The sequence below is a fragment of the Dama dama genome, chromosome 15 (assembly GCF_033118175.1).
Source record: "Dama dama isolate Ldn47 chromosome 15, ASM3311817v1, whole genome shotgun sequence".
NCBI classification, from domain to species: domain Eukaryota; kingdom Metazoa; phylum Chordata; class Mammalia; order Artiodactyla; family Cervidae; genus Dama; species Dama dama.
Window position 1 is genome coordinate 67,630,924 of NC_083695.1, and position 14,298 is coordinate 67,645,221.

The 14,298-nt window shown below is 40.9% G+C and overlaps 1 protein-coding gene across 1 annotated transcript in view; it reads right to left on the bottom strand.

The window, feature by feature from the left end:
* The window catches only part of CPN1 (carboxypeptidase N subunit 1), a 40,451-nt gene extending 33,574 nt beyond the window's left edge, over window positions 1-6,877 (bottom strand). Inside the window, exons 1-3 of the mRNA XM_061163126.1 lie at window positions 6,578-6,877; window positions 5,472-5,626; window positions 3,100-3,156 (exon numbers count right to left, since the gene is read on the bottom strand). The gene's annotated coding sequence lies outside the window, so the exon portion shown is untranslated. The remainder of the gene's footprint in view (window positions 1-3,099; window positions 3,157-5,471; window positions 5,627-6,577) is intronic.
* Window positions 6,878-14,298: the final 7,421 nt, after the last annotated feature.

Here is a 14,298-nt window from a genome sequence, read left to right on the forward strand (position 1 = left end):
AAATTATCAGTTGACTAGACTTATAAATGAATCAAGAGTCCAGCTCAATTCAAGTTAACAATGACTCAGAGTTAGAGTTTTATGGGTTCGGAGAGGATAGAGCAAAAAGGAGCCTGGCCAAGCACGGACAGTAAGGAAAGTTGGTGCTCAGGACAGATTCTTCTAATTCTTTGCCTAGAACGTTCTCCTCTAAGCTCATCTTATACTTCTGATATTAGCACAACAGTGAACAACACGTGGGTTTCCCTGGTGATTCAGTGGTAAAAAATCTGCCTGTCAATGCAGGAGATGTGAATTTAATCCCTGGGTCAGGAAGATAACCTGGAGAAGGAAATGGCAACCCACTCCAGTATTCTTGCCTGAGGAATCCCATGGACAGTGGAGCCTGGCGGGCTGCCGTCCATGGGGTCGCAAAGAGTCAAACACGACTTAGCGACTGAACAACAACAAACTACACATGGAGACTTTACCCTGATATTTCACTTAAAGAGGTCTCCCCTGGTTATGCTCAGTCTTATCTCCTGTTTATTTTAATCAGAATATGTGACTTAGTCTGTAATTACCTCATTTACTTCTTTATTGTCTACTGGCTTTCTCTCTCAGTAGAAGATAAACTCGGCAAAGGCCAAAACTAATTTATCTTACTTACCATTCATCACTAAATCCCAGTACAATGTGCAGGATAAATTTTAAAATGAAGAAAGTAACATATGGACTGAGATCTGAATGAGTAGATGTTAACCAGATTAAAAACAGAAAAGGAGTGTGTGTCTGGGGAGAGTTTTGAGAGGGGTGAGCCTTACTGATTCCTCCTCATCACACTGACCCTGTGGAAATTGGCAAGGGTCTGACCTTGAATTTCTTTTCTTTATTGGCACTTAATTTCAGATGATCTCATGCGCAAATCCCACTGTAAGCTGATTACTCTCAAATTTATATCTTCTTTTATTGCTCTGAGCTCCAAAACTGCATTTCCAACTCCCTGTCAATGCAGGGAGGATTTCTAGTAGGTACCCATGCCTAAGGCGACTTACCCGCTTCCAGTTCCTGGAGCCAGAACAGAGCCTTACAGATAGAAGTTGTTATTGTTTAGTCACTAAGTCATGTCTGACCCTTTGTGATCCCACGAACTGTAGCCCACCAGGCTCCTCTGTCCATGGGATTTCCCAGGCAAGAACACTGGAGTGGAATGCAATTTCCCTCTCCAGGGGATCTTTCCAACCCAGGTACTGAAACTTCATCTCCTGCCTTGGCAGGCTGATTCTTTATCACTGAGCCACCAGGAAAGCCAAACTATGTCTACAAATGGCACCAACTGATGACGGGTCGACTGGATGAGGGGAAAACAATCTTGTCCCCAAGACTTCCTTATCATCTTGCCGTTTCATATTTCTTCTTCAAAGTACTTATTACTATCTGATACATTATATATCTGTCTGTTTATTCTCTTCTCTCCCTATAAAGATATAAGCACCTTGTGATCAAGAATGGATCTCTCTTATTTTCTGATGTGTCTCTAGCAACTAGACTGGGGCCTGACATGTAGTAAGTTCTCACTGAATACTTGTGGAGTCAGTGAATGATTGAATGATTACATGCTTTTACCCACATAATCCCATTTAACATTCACCTCAATCTTTCTTGAGACCATTATATCCCATGAATATACATGAAGATCTCTAAAATTTAAGGTGATGTTTCCCAGCTCACACAACATATAGTTAGACAATCTGGAGATTAAATTAGCTGTCTGACTCCAAAGCTGGGTGCTTTTCATGACACTGGAATGCCTTCACCACTTGAGCCTGGTTACATCATGAAAACTGCCTCTAATCTGGCCTCCAGTTCTTAAGGGTAATTGAAAAATCATTTTCAAAAAATAACTGAATATGACCATGTAAACATGAGATATTTTTGTTATGAAAACAGAAAAATATAAAGATAAAAATAAGACACGACCCCCATACTCCATCAGCTAGGAATAGCCACTGTAATCAACTGGTAACAATTGATCTTATTGTGATGACTCTTAAAATCTGTTCCTTCTTCCCTTTTTAGTTTCCCCACATTGGCAAACATTACCATGACTGACCCAATTCCTGACACCAAAACCTAGGACTCATCCACAAATCCTCTCTTTATCTCATTCCCTATATCACCAGGTTATACAGACTGCTTTGAAAATATGTCTGGAAACTATTTCTCTCACCTTGATCACTGTCATCTTAGTCCAGAGGACCATATATTTCTTGCTTAGATGGTAATGATTGCCCCATCATATGTTTCTTGTTTGGACAATGACAAAAGCCTCCTCAAATATTCCCCATTTCCATTTGGCCCTACTAGTTTTATTCCCTACAAAGTAGCTAGAGTGTTTTAAAACATAAATTACTTTCAGAGTCAAAACATTTCAGTGATTTCCATGCTTAAAATATAAATTCTTATAATGGTATTAAGGCCCAGTAAGCAACAGTCCCAAAACCCTTCTACTTTCTTAAACATACCAAGTTTGTATCTACCACAGGGCCTTTACACTTGCTATATTTTCTGCCTGGAATGCTCTTATCTTAAATGTTTGCATGCTCTTATCTTAAAAGTTGGCCCTTTACATCACTTAAGTCCATACTCAAATACCACAGCCCTAGAGTGGCGGGCTCTGATCTTCCTACCTGAACTAGTCCCTGGCTGCTACCCCTTATCATTCTCTATTCCTTTTACTTGATTATTCTTCATAATACTTATCACTAGCTAAAGGCAAACTATATAATTATTTGTTCATTTTTTGCGTGTTGTATTCACCACTAAAATGTAAGTTTCATGAAGCCAAAGATTACTGTCTTCTCTTGCTTTTTCCTCTGTCCGGCCTTTTTGTTTTCCTCTTCTTTTCACTACCTTTCCCTCAATGCTTAACATAATGTTTAACACTTACTAGGTGTTCACTAAATGCTTGTAAAGAATGAATTTGCAGATAGGGGGACAGACAAATAATTTTACAAAAAAGAGATCATAGTCTTTATGCTTTTAAAAATAAAAATTACTACACAACATATATTTAACAGAAGAAAAAGAAGTTGAAATAAAACTGAAGGAATAACTCACCTTTAGAAAAATGTTTCTTCATAAGATGCAATATTGATGCTGTCAACTTTAATGGCTCTAGAGGGAAAAAAAAACATAGAAATCATTAAGGGATGGTGATTATGTTGCTATGTTTTTTCAACCACATTTGTAGAGAAGGATAAAGAGTTTAACAGAAATATAACTGAAACTTAAATGAAATTTATTTTTTCAAGATATTAGGTTGATACCTTTTCAGAGAGCATTTATCTGGCCTTTGCAGTAAGTATTGTTTACTCGTCAAAACCTGCCACAAAAACCAAAGCTGTCAGTGTCGCTTATAAAGAGCCATGCACTCCTGGTGCTTCAAGGCTATCTTTGTAATGCTTTACCTTTTCTTTTCTTTTTTCTTCCTGAATACTTCCTTTGGGCAGTTTCCTACTATTCTGCCTTCCTGTGTGGTTTTTTCTAATTTCTCTGATTTTCATGTGTGTTTCCTGCCCCCAACACCTTATATCCTTTAGGATTAGAAAGAAAATGCCAAACAGTTGGAGCTTTACCACTTTCTTACATAAATGGAGTTTGGAAGTGTTAGGTAGGAAGTTAGGCATGAGCTCCTTGGAAGAAAAGTTATGACCAACCTAGACAGCATATTAAAAAGCAGAGACATTATTTTGCCAACAAAGGTCTGTCTAGTCAAGGCTATTGGTTTTTTCAGTAGTCATGTATGGATGTGAGACTTGGACTATAAAGAAAGCTGAGTGCCAAAGAATTGATGCTTTTGAACTGTGGTGTTAGAGAAGACTCTTGAGAGTCCCTTGGACAGCAAGGAGATCCAACCAGTCCATCCTAAAGGAGATCAGTCCTGGGAGTTCATTGGAAGGACTGATGTTGAAGCTGAAACTCCAATACTTTGGCCACCTCATGCGAAGAGCTGACTCATTTGAAAAGACTCTGATGCTAGGAAAGATTGAGGGCAGGAGGAGAAGGGGACGACAGAGGATGAGATGGTTGGATGGCATCACCGACTCGATGGACATGGGTTTGGGTGGACTGTGGGAGTTGGTGATGGACAGGGAGGCCTGGTGTGCTGCAGTCCATGGGGTCATAAAGAGTCGGACACGACTGAGCAACTGAACTGAATTGAATTGAACTAGGCATGAGCAGTGACTGCTGGCCTGGCTGAAAAGGATGCAACTTGATCTCTAAACCCCATTCCAGACACACCCAAGAGAGCTCACAGATATGCCACAAAAATAACCACAAAGACTTTTCCAACTCCTGCACATGCATCCTACCTAGGCACACAGTGGAACGCAAACTAACCACAGGGGTTTCTCCAACTCTGGCACATGTGCCCTTGATGCACAGCTGTGTCCTCAAGTAACCTTAGGCAGGTAGGCACCTATTGTGCATGTGTGCTAACTTGATTCAGTCATGTCCAACTCTTTGCAACCCTATGGACTGTATCCCACCAGGCTCCTCTGTCCATAGGATTCTTCAGGCAAGAGTACTGGAGTGGGTTGCTGTGCCCTCTCCAGGGGATCTTCCAGGCCCAGGCTTTGAACCTGTGTCTCTTACATCTCTTGCGTTGGCAGGTGGGTTCTTTACCACTATAAGAGCCCATTAAGGATTCAGAAATATTCTATACATACATATATCTGATTATAACAGACTGAATTATGGGGAAGACATGCACAATGCAGCCTGTTGTCATATAACTTGCAACTGTCAATTGGCCTTGATGGTTCACCCATTTGCATTCCCTTTCCTGATTGGTGGCAGGTACAAGCCCTATTTTGCACAGGGCAGAACCAAGAGAAGGATACAGGTGAGTATAAAAAGGAAAGCCAAACTGGATCCCTGCCACTCCTTTGGGGATGGCCCACTCCCATATCTCAGGAGTGTACTATCCTCTGTCTGTTTAATAAAAGGTCTGCTTGAGTATAACTAAGTTGTAACCAGTCTGTTTCAAATCCTTACTATGATAAGACAGTCCGTCATTCCAAGGGAGAGAAGCAGTGACAAGACCAGTGTTGTGTTCATCAAATGGTCCAGGCACATTCTAGCTTGTTACTCCACCTGTCTCAACACACACTTAACTTATTGTCTGGACAGATCTTCCAGCCCCATGTTCACATTCACATTCTAGCCACCCCGCTGGTGGGAATGAGTAAATGGAATGTGCTAGATACATATTCAGCAGTAAAAAGAAGTGGAGTACTAATCCATGCTGAGACATAGATGAACTTTGAAAACATTATGTTAAATGAGAGAAACCAATCACAACCCCCCCCTCCCCACGTATTGTATGATTCCATTTATATGTGGTATGTGCTTTATATCTCAAAAAAGCTCCTTAAAAAATGAAAACAAAAGCAAACTTCCCGTAGTTTTACATGGCTCCCACTTACATCTCATAGGCAGTCACGTGGTCATGCCTATTTGCAAGGGAAGCTGACAAATGTAGACTTTATCCCAGCCAGCCAGCCATGTGCTCAGCTAAAATTCAGAGGTCCTGGTATAGCACAGGGAACTATATTCATCATAATCTATAATAGACAAAAATCTGAAAAAGAATATACATATAAAACTGAATCACTTTGCTATACACAAGAAACTAACATACAATTGTAAATCAATTATACATCAATTTAAAGAAGTCAGAGGTTCTCTTACAATAAAAATAGGACATCTATTGCAGAACACTGACCATCTAGTCAGACCTTAGACCTTGTCCATCTACCTGCAGAGAATCACTGCATGTACTTCTCGGGAATGTGACATTTAATTTTACATAAATCAATTTTTCTCTCAAAGTCTATGTAGGGATGTATTGGCTCTGCATTCTCATATATTTTAGGTCAAAATTCTCTTTTTTTGGCAGCTACTCTTCACAGTGTTGTTTTATAACTTTTTCCTTGTTAACTGAAGGTGGAAATTTCTTTTTTACTTTTCCTTCTTTTATTTTGCTTTTGGTTGGTTTCAAGAGTTGCAAGTGAATTCAGAATGCCCTTTCCCCCACAATCTTCAACCAGAATTTTCCAGTTGAAGAAGAAACATTCTTGAATATTCTTGCCTCTAAATGCAACCCTTCTGGGGTTTCTTGGAATTTTGGGATCTAGCGGGACCTCCAGGGTTGGAGCTTCACTGCTCTCTATAAACAGGCCATTCCTCCCAACCAGATAAACTTCCCTCAGAACCCTGCCCCCCAACACACTGTCTGCTCCAGTCACATCTCACTTCCCAAAAACAGTTTTGTGTAGTCTGTAGAGTGTTGTGCACATGTCAGTTATTTCTCCTACTGCCTTGGCTAGGACGCCTTCCCCCTCTGCCCCTTCCCCGGGGCCCTCGGTGCAGCCCCTTGAATCTGAATGCCGCCTGTTTTCCTCCAGAGCAGTGCTTCCTGGGAAATGGCACCACCTGTTGCCCAAGTTGAAAACATGGGAGCCGGTCTAAATTCTTCCTTCTCGCTCTGCTGCTGCTGCTGCTAAGTCACTCAGCTCCTGCGATTACTCACCCTCGAAGTCGTCTCAGTTCTCTTTCCGGCCGATCCTCACCACGCTTCTTGCTTCTCACACTGCCACTGCGGGGTTCTGTGTTCCTGCATCCCTGCTTGGACCAGCCTTGCTGCCTGGAACTCTCCCTCACCAGCCGCCCACTTCACACGGGAGCACGTGTGCTCCTCCTTCAACGCAACCACATCGCATCTCCGGCTCGCCCCTTACTTCTACCTTCAGACTCCTTATTGGTTTTCCATTCTCGTCGGTTAATTCCAAACATCTGTCCTGGAAACAAGGCCCTCCAGGACCTGGCTATCACTGTCTGTCCCACCTCTCTTCCCCAGCACTCTTCTTTGCTGCTGGCTTTGCCAAACAAACGGCAGTCTTTCAAAAGACTGCATTTTTCCCTACCAATTTTTAAAAAATTATGGTAAAATCCACCAACATAAAAGAGTGTTTAAACAGCTCTTCTCCCTCTGTTTGGAAAGTAACTGACTCCTGTTTATGTTTCAAAACCAAGTGCAGGCATCATGTTCTATAAAACTTTCCTATCACGTACCCCTGGTCTGATTTCCGTTGTTCCTTTCTTCTGTTTCCTTAGAAAGCTCTGCATACTTCTCTACAAACATAGCATTATGCTGTCATTTTTGGTTTGTCTTCTACAATTAAAACATAAGGCCCTTAAGACCAAGGACAATATCTTGTTTCTGGATTCCCAGTCCTTAGCCTATACTCTTGGTGTGTAACAGGGATTAAACAAATATTGAAGAGCAATAACAAAAAATGAACTATCTTCTCTGTATTTACATTTTGTTGACAACAGGACAGGAAATGACTAACAGAAATTCCAGAAACCCAGGCTCTTCCACACGCCCCCACTAACCCTGCTTGTCCCCACTAACCCTGCTAGCCCCCACTAACCCTGCTTCCAACAGGGCAGTCTTTGGTTAGTGACATGTTGATTTAGATTGCCCTCCAGCCGATGGAAAGCATACATGGCATGGACTCTGAATCCATTCTGTGTACCAGTGTTGCCTAATTTGTCAATAGGTTGTACCTGTGTAATCCTTACTGGTAGTAAAGAGGTTCTCTTTGAGTTCGAAAAAACTAATGTAACATTTGTTTACTGATATGACATCATATTAGGTATGAGGGTATCAGGGTATTAGGTTAACTGGAAAATAGGAGCCTGAATCTAACTGATCTGGTCATGTGGGCTGAAGGGACTAATATACATTAGACTTTGACCAGCCTGTTAACTGGACCAGTAACAGTCTATGGATCCAAATGTAGTAGAGGACAACTATATTTCGTTGATCCTAAGGTGCCCTTGATTTCACATTTTAATGTCTCTGAACCTGAAAAGTATCTTAAAACAGATGGCATCTAAGATTTGGAGAAATGCAATATTATAATAAGTGTAAGAGAAATCCATCATGTCACTTTTATACCAGAAAAACATAATAACCACTATTAATTGATTTAATAGTAACTGAGCCTGGAATATCACACATTAAAACAGGGGAGTAATGAATCACTAAAAACTTGAATTTGTCTTGACTGTAGGAGAATTTTCAATGACTTGGTAATAAAAACCATCAGTTAACAGATCACCAGCCCAGGTGGGATGCATGAGACAAGTGCTCGGGCCTGGTGCACTGGGAAGACCCAGAGGAATCGGGTGGAGAGGGAGGTGGGAGGGGGGATCGGGATTGGGAATACATGTAAATCCATGGCTGATTCATATCAATGTATGACAAAACCCACTGGAAAAAAAAAATAATAATAAAAATAAATTAAAAAAAAATAAATAAAAACCATCATTTATGAGCCCTTCCTAATTACCAGGGAAAATACATACATTACCATTAATCCTTACCCTCCTAACCTGGAAAGTAGGTGTTGTTAATTCTGTTTTTTAGATGAAGATCAGATGAAGTCTGGACCTGCCCAAGGTCAAACAGCTAGAAAATGTAAGATATGTTCAGATTTCAAATCCTATTACCTTAATTTCATCCTATGTTCCCTCCTGAATCAAGAACTGACCCTAAAGATAAAATAATTGTTACCTAAGACCAAAGAGGAGATCCAACCAGTCCATCCTAAAGGAGATCAGTCCTGGGTGTTCATTGGAAGGACTGATGTTGAAGCTGAAACTCCAATACTTTGGCCACCTGATGCAAAGAGCTGACTCATTTGAAAAGACCCTGATGCTGGGAAAGATTGAGGGCAGGAGGAGAAGGGGATGACAGAGGATGAGATGGTTGGGTGGCATCACTGACTCAATGGACATGGGTTTGGGTGGACTGTGGGAGTTGGTGATGGACAGGGAGGCCTGGCGTGCTGTAGTTCATGTGGTCTCAAAGAGTCAGACACAACTGAGCAACTGAACTGAACTGAAGACCAAAAAAAATCGTTTTGGACTTCAATGATGGTCCAGTTATTAAGAGTCCACCTGTCAGTGCAGGGGACACGAGTTTGATCCCTGGACCTGGAAGATCCCACATGCCTTGGAGCAACTAAGCCTGTGTGCCACAACTACTGAACTCGTGCTCTAGAACCCACATGCTGTAACTACTGAAGCCCACGGGCCTAAAGCCCGTGCTCCGCAACAAGAAAAGTCATCACAGTGAAAAGTCCAGGCACTGCAACAAAACAGTATCACCGCAGCTCGAGAAAGCCTGTATACAGTAATGAAGACCTAGAGCAGTCAAAAATAATAAATAAATAAAAATTAAAAAAAATTTTTTTTTCGTTTGAGTAATTGCATCATCATTGAGGAAACATACTTGTTCTGTGTTTGAAACTAGTGAAGAAGATAAATAAGAAAGTCTTGAGCAAAACTTTTTGGGTTTGGTTTATAAGATCTCTGAGAATGGAAATTCATGAGGTTATTTCATCCTGAATAACCATAAATATGAAGTTAAGTTCAGCTTCACCAAAAGTTCAGTGCTAGCTAGAACTGACCACCCAATATATTATAGCTTTTTGTGCCAATATGTAAAGGCCTTTGAGACTTAAGATTTTCTATCACTAAGGCTAAAGGCATTTTGTCCTAAACCTTTCCTGCTGTGATTTTAAATTTGTAGAAATACCAATAAAACAGCACCCTATGGATGAACTTGAATCCTTCTCTCCTGTCTCTTCTTCCTACAACAACATCAGTCTCAATGTAGCTTGTGTTTATCAAGCTCCCTTGGATTGTTGACTCCACATAAGTGGCCCCGTGGCCTCCACTTCTGGTTGTGCCTGATACTAGGATGTTCCCTTTCCCCTTACTAGCCTGTTCTGATTCTATACTTATGTCCTAGCTTGCCTCGACCCAGAATATTGCCTTGAACCTGAGTTTTGACTGTTGCATGCCCTAGGTAGGTTATAGAAGACATTTATGCACCATAAAGAAGTGAAAGTGAAAGTGTCAGTCGTTCAGTCATTTCCAACTCTTTGCAACCTCCATGGAATTCTCCAAGCAAGAATACTGGAGCACGTTGCCATTTCCTTCTCCTCAGATCTTCCCAACCCAGGGATCAATCCGGGATCCCTATATTGCAGGGAGATTCTTTGCCACCTGCACCATGAGGACCACCAGCACCATAAAGTACTAACTAGTCATCGTGTCTTTATTTTATCAGGAAAATTTATGCTAATTATTGATGTTTTTGTGCTTATGTGTGTGTGTGTGTGTATATATATATATATATATTTTTTTTTTTTTTTAAAGCATAAAGACAGCTTTATGGGAATTCCCTGGTGGTCCAGTGGTCGGGACTTCACACTTTCACTGCTAGGGCCCTGGGGTTTGATCCCTATAGGGGAACTAGGGACTGCAAGGAGATCCAACCTGTCCATCCTAAAGGAAATCAGTCCTAAATATTCATTGGAAGGACTGATGTTGAAGCTGAAACTCCAATACTTTGGCTACGTGATGCAAAGAGCTGACTCATTTGAAAAGACCCTGATGTTGGGAAAGATTGAAGGCGAGAGAAGGGGGTGACAGAGGATGAGATGGTTGGATGGCATCACCGACTCAATGGACCCAAGTCTGAGTAAACTCTGGGAGTTGGTGATGGACAGGGAGGCCTGGCGTGCTGCAGTCCATGGGGTCTCAAAGAGTTGAACATGACTGAGCGACTGAACTGAACTGAGGGGAACTAAGATCCCACAAGCTGAGCAGCACAGTCAAAAACAAAAATCAGCAACATCCTCCTCAGCTTTATTGAGATAAATTTACACGCTATAAAATTCACCCTTTTAAGTATACAGTTCAGTGTAATTACAGAGTTTTTGCAACCATCACTGCAGTCTAACTTCAGAATATTTTCATCAGCTTCCAAGGAAACTCCATGCCCATTTGCAGTCACTTTTCAGCCCTAAGCAACCACTATCTACTTTCTGTCTCTGTGGATTTGCCTGTTCCGGACAATTCATATAAACGGAATCATACAGTATGTGGTCTTTTGTGTCTGGCTGCTTTCAAGGTTCATCCATGCTGTTGTTGTGTACTTCATTCCTTTTTTATGGCCAGAAAATACTCCTTTGTATGGATATAACACCTTTTATTTATCCATTCATCAGTTGATGGGCATTTGGGTTGTTTCCACTTCTTAATTATTATGAATAATTCTATGAACATTCTTGTGCAAGTTTTTGCATTTATATATATTTTGATTTCTCTTGGATAGATACTTAGGTGAAAGTACTGGTTCATATGGTAACATTATGCTTAATATTTTGAGGAACTGCCAAATAATTTTCCAACATGGCTGCACCATTTTACATTCACATTGGAAATATATGAAGATTTCAACTTCTTCATGTTATTGAAAATACTTATTATCTTTTTAATTTCACCTTACTAGTAGATGTGAAATGGTATGTCAATGTGGTTTTGATTTGCATTTCTCTGGTAACTAGTGATATTGAGAATCTTTTCATGTGTTTATTGGCCATTAGTATAACTTATTTGGAGAAGTGTTTATGCAAATCCTTTGCTCCTCTTTAAATTGCGTAGTCTTTTCATTGCTGACTTATATGAGATATTTATGACCTAACTTGGTTAACATATGATGGGCCAACTATGCTCACAACCCAAAACTACCTGCTATTCTGTTGGGTGGAACCCGTTTAAGATCTTACTGTCTCCTAGGTTAACATCTCATCTGTGGCAAGCAGCCACACATCCTTTGACCTTGGGAATTCTGAGAAGCATATGCCATTCCAAATTAGCTGCAGCCATTGTCTCTCAGATTTCCCCAGTATATCTCAGACCTCAGTACTTTTAGTTCAGTTCAGTCGCTTAGTTGTGTCTGACTCTTTACAACCCCATGGGCTGCAGCACGCCAGGTTTCCCTGTCCATCATTAACTCCTGGAGCTCACTCAAACTCATGTCCATCGAGTGACTGATGCCATTCAGTCATCTCATCCTCTGTCGTGCCCTTCTCCTCCTGCCCTCAATCTTTCCCAGCATCAGGGTCTTTTCCAGTGAGTCAGTTCTTCGCATCAAGGGGCCAAAGTATTGGAGTTTCAACTTCAGCATCAGTCCTTCTGATGAATATTCAGGACTGATTTTCTTTAGGATTGACTGATTTGATCTCCTTGCAGTCCAAGGGACTCTCAAGAGTCTTCTCCAACACCACAGCTCAAAAGCATCCGTTTTTCGGTGCTCAGCTTTCTTTATGGCCCAACTTTATATCCATACATGACTACTGGAAAAACCATAGCTTAGACTAGACGGGCCTTTGTCAGCAAAGTTATGCCTCTGTTCTTTAATATGCTGTCTAGGTTGGTCACAGCTTTTCTTCTGAGGAGCAAGTGTCTTTCAGTTTCATGGCTGCAGCCACCATCTCCAATGATTCTGGAGCCCAAGAAAATAAAGTCTGTCTTGTTTCCATTGTTTCCCCATCTATTTGCCATGAAGTGATGGGACCAGATGCCATAATCTTCAGTTTTTTAATGTTCAGCTTTAAGCCAGCTTTTTCACTCTCCTCTTTTACTTTCATCAAGAGGCTCTTTAGTTCCTCTTCGCTTTCTGCCATAAGGGTGGTGTCATCTGCATTTCTGAGGTTATAGATGTTTCTCCCAGCAGTCTTGATTCCAACTTATGCTTCATCCAAGCCCAGAATTTCACATGATGTACTCTGCATACAAGTTAAATGAGCAGGGTGACAGTATACAGCCTTGTTGTACTCCTTTCCCAATTTTGAACCAGTTCATTGTATTATGCTAACAGTTTTATGTTAAAATTGGCTGTTGCTTCCTGACCTGCATAGAGATTTCTCAGGAGGCAGGTAGGTGGTCTGGTATTCCCATCTCTTGAAGAATTTTCCACAGTTTGTTGTGATCCACACAGTCAAAGGCTTTAGTGTAGTCAATGAAGCAGAAGTAGATGCTTTTCTGGAATTCTCTTGGTTTTTCCATGATCCAGTGGATGTTGGCAATTTGATCTCTGGTTCCTCTGCCTTTTCTAAATCCAGCTTGAACATGGAAGCTCTTGGTTCATGTACTGTTGAAGCCTAGCTTGGAGAATTTTGAGCATTACTTTGCTAGTGTGTGAGATGAGTGCAACTGTGCAATTGTTTGAGGATTCTTTGGCATTGCCTTTCTTTGGGATTGGAATGAAAACTGACCTTTTCCAGTCCTGTGGCCACTGCTGAGTTTTCCAGATTTGCTGGCATTCAAATTCAAGTGCAGCACTTTAACAGCATATTTTAGGATTTGAAATAGCGCAGCTAGAATTCAGTTAGACTATAAGTCCTGTTTAAAGGCTGAAAAATACTCTATTGTATGTATATAACCACACTTTGTTTATCTACTCTTCTGCCAATGGACATTTGGGTTGTTTCCACCTCTTTTGGCCATTATGAATAATGCTACTAGGGACATGGGTGTGCAAATATCTGTTGGAGAACTCAAAGGAATCAATTCTTCTGAGTATATGCCCAGAAACTCAGTTCTACTTCTAAAGCTTCTTTCCCTCCCAATGTCCTGGAGTCTGGGCTGCCTCTTGACGTTTGAACCATCCTTCTGTGGCAGCTGCTGCTCACAGCACTCCACTAGGCCCACACTGGGCAGTTATTCTAGCCATTCTCTTCTGTGTCACTATTCTTCTGGCAATAACAGTCTTTTCTTTCAATTTACCCTCTTGCTTTCCAAACCCCAGTCCTGCCCCTCATCACTTTCTGAAGAAGATGCAGCTATACATGTCTGAATCCTACCTATGCACATGGTTGACTTTTATCCAAGGTGGCTTCTTGGGCCTCCATGTAAAGCAATGGCTGCAAATAGATGAGGTGGGGCAGGGAGAGATTTGTGATGGGGGTTATAATTTCATTTGTTTATCTTATTCTAATTGTAGAGTGTCCATACCTCAAGGAAAGGGATATTTGACACTTGAAATAAAGTCAAACATTCACAGAAAACCTGCTGTGGAAAGAAAGGATTTATTTTGTGAATGTGATAGAAATCATGTAAGTGCTTTCAATGGGAAATGGAAAAAATACACACTGGCCATTATATTCTCTATTTTGAAAATTATAGAATATCAGCCTATCTCCAAAGGCACAGAAAAAGTGAAGACTCCAATATTTGCTGATAAAGGCCTTCTGTGGGCCTGGGCTTGGTTTGGCTGGATCATGGTTTATAAAGTATTCTATAGGGTATAAGATATTATTTTACCCATGGAGTTTTCAGGATCCAGCTTCTTTTTTCAAGGAATTTATAGATTTAAACAAATATCCA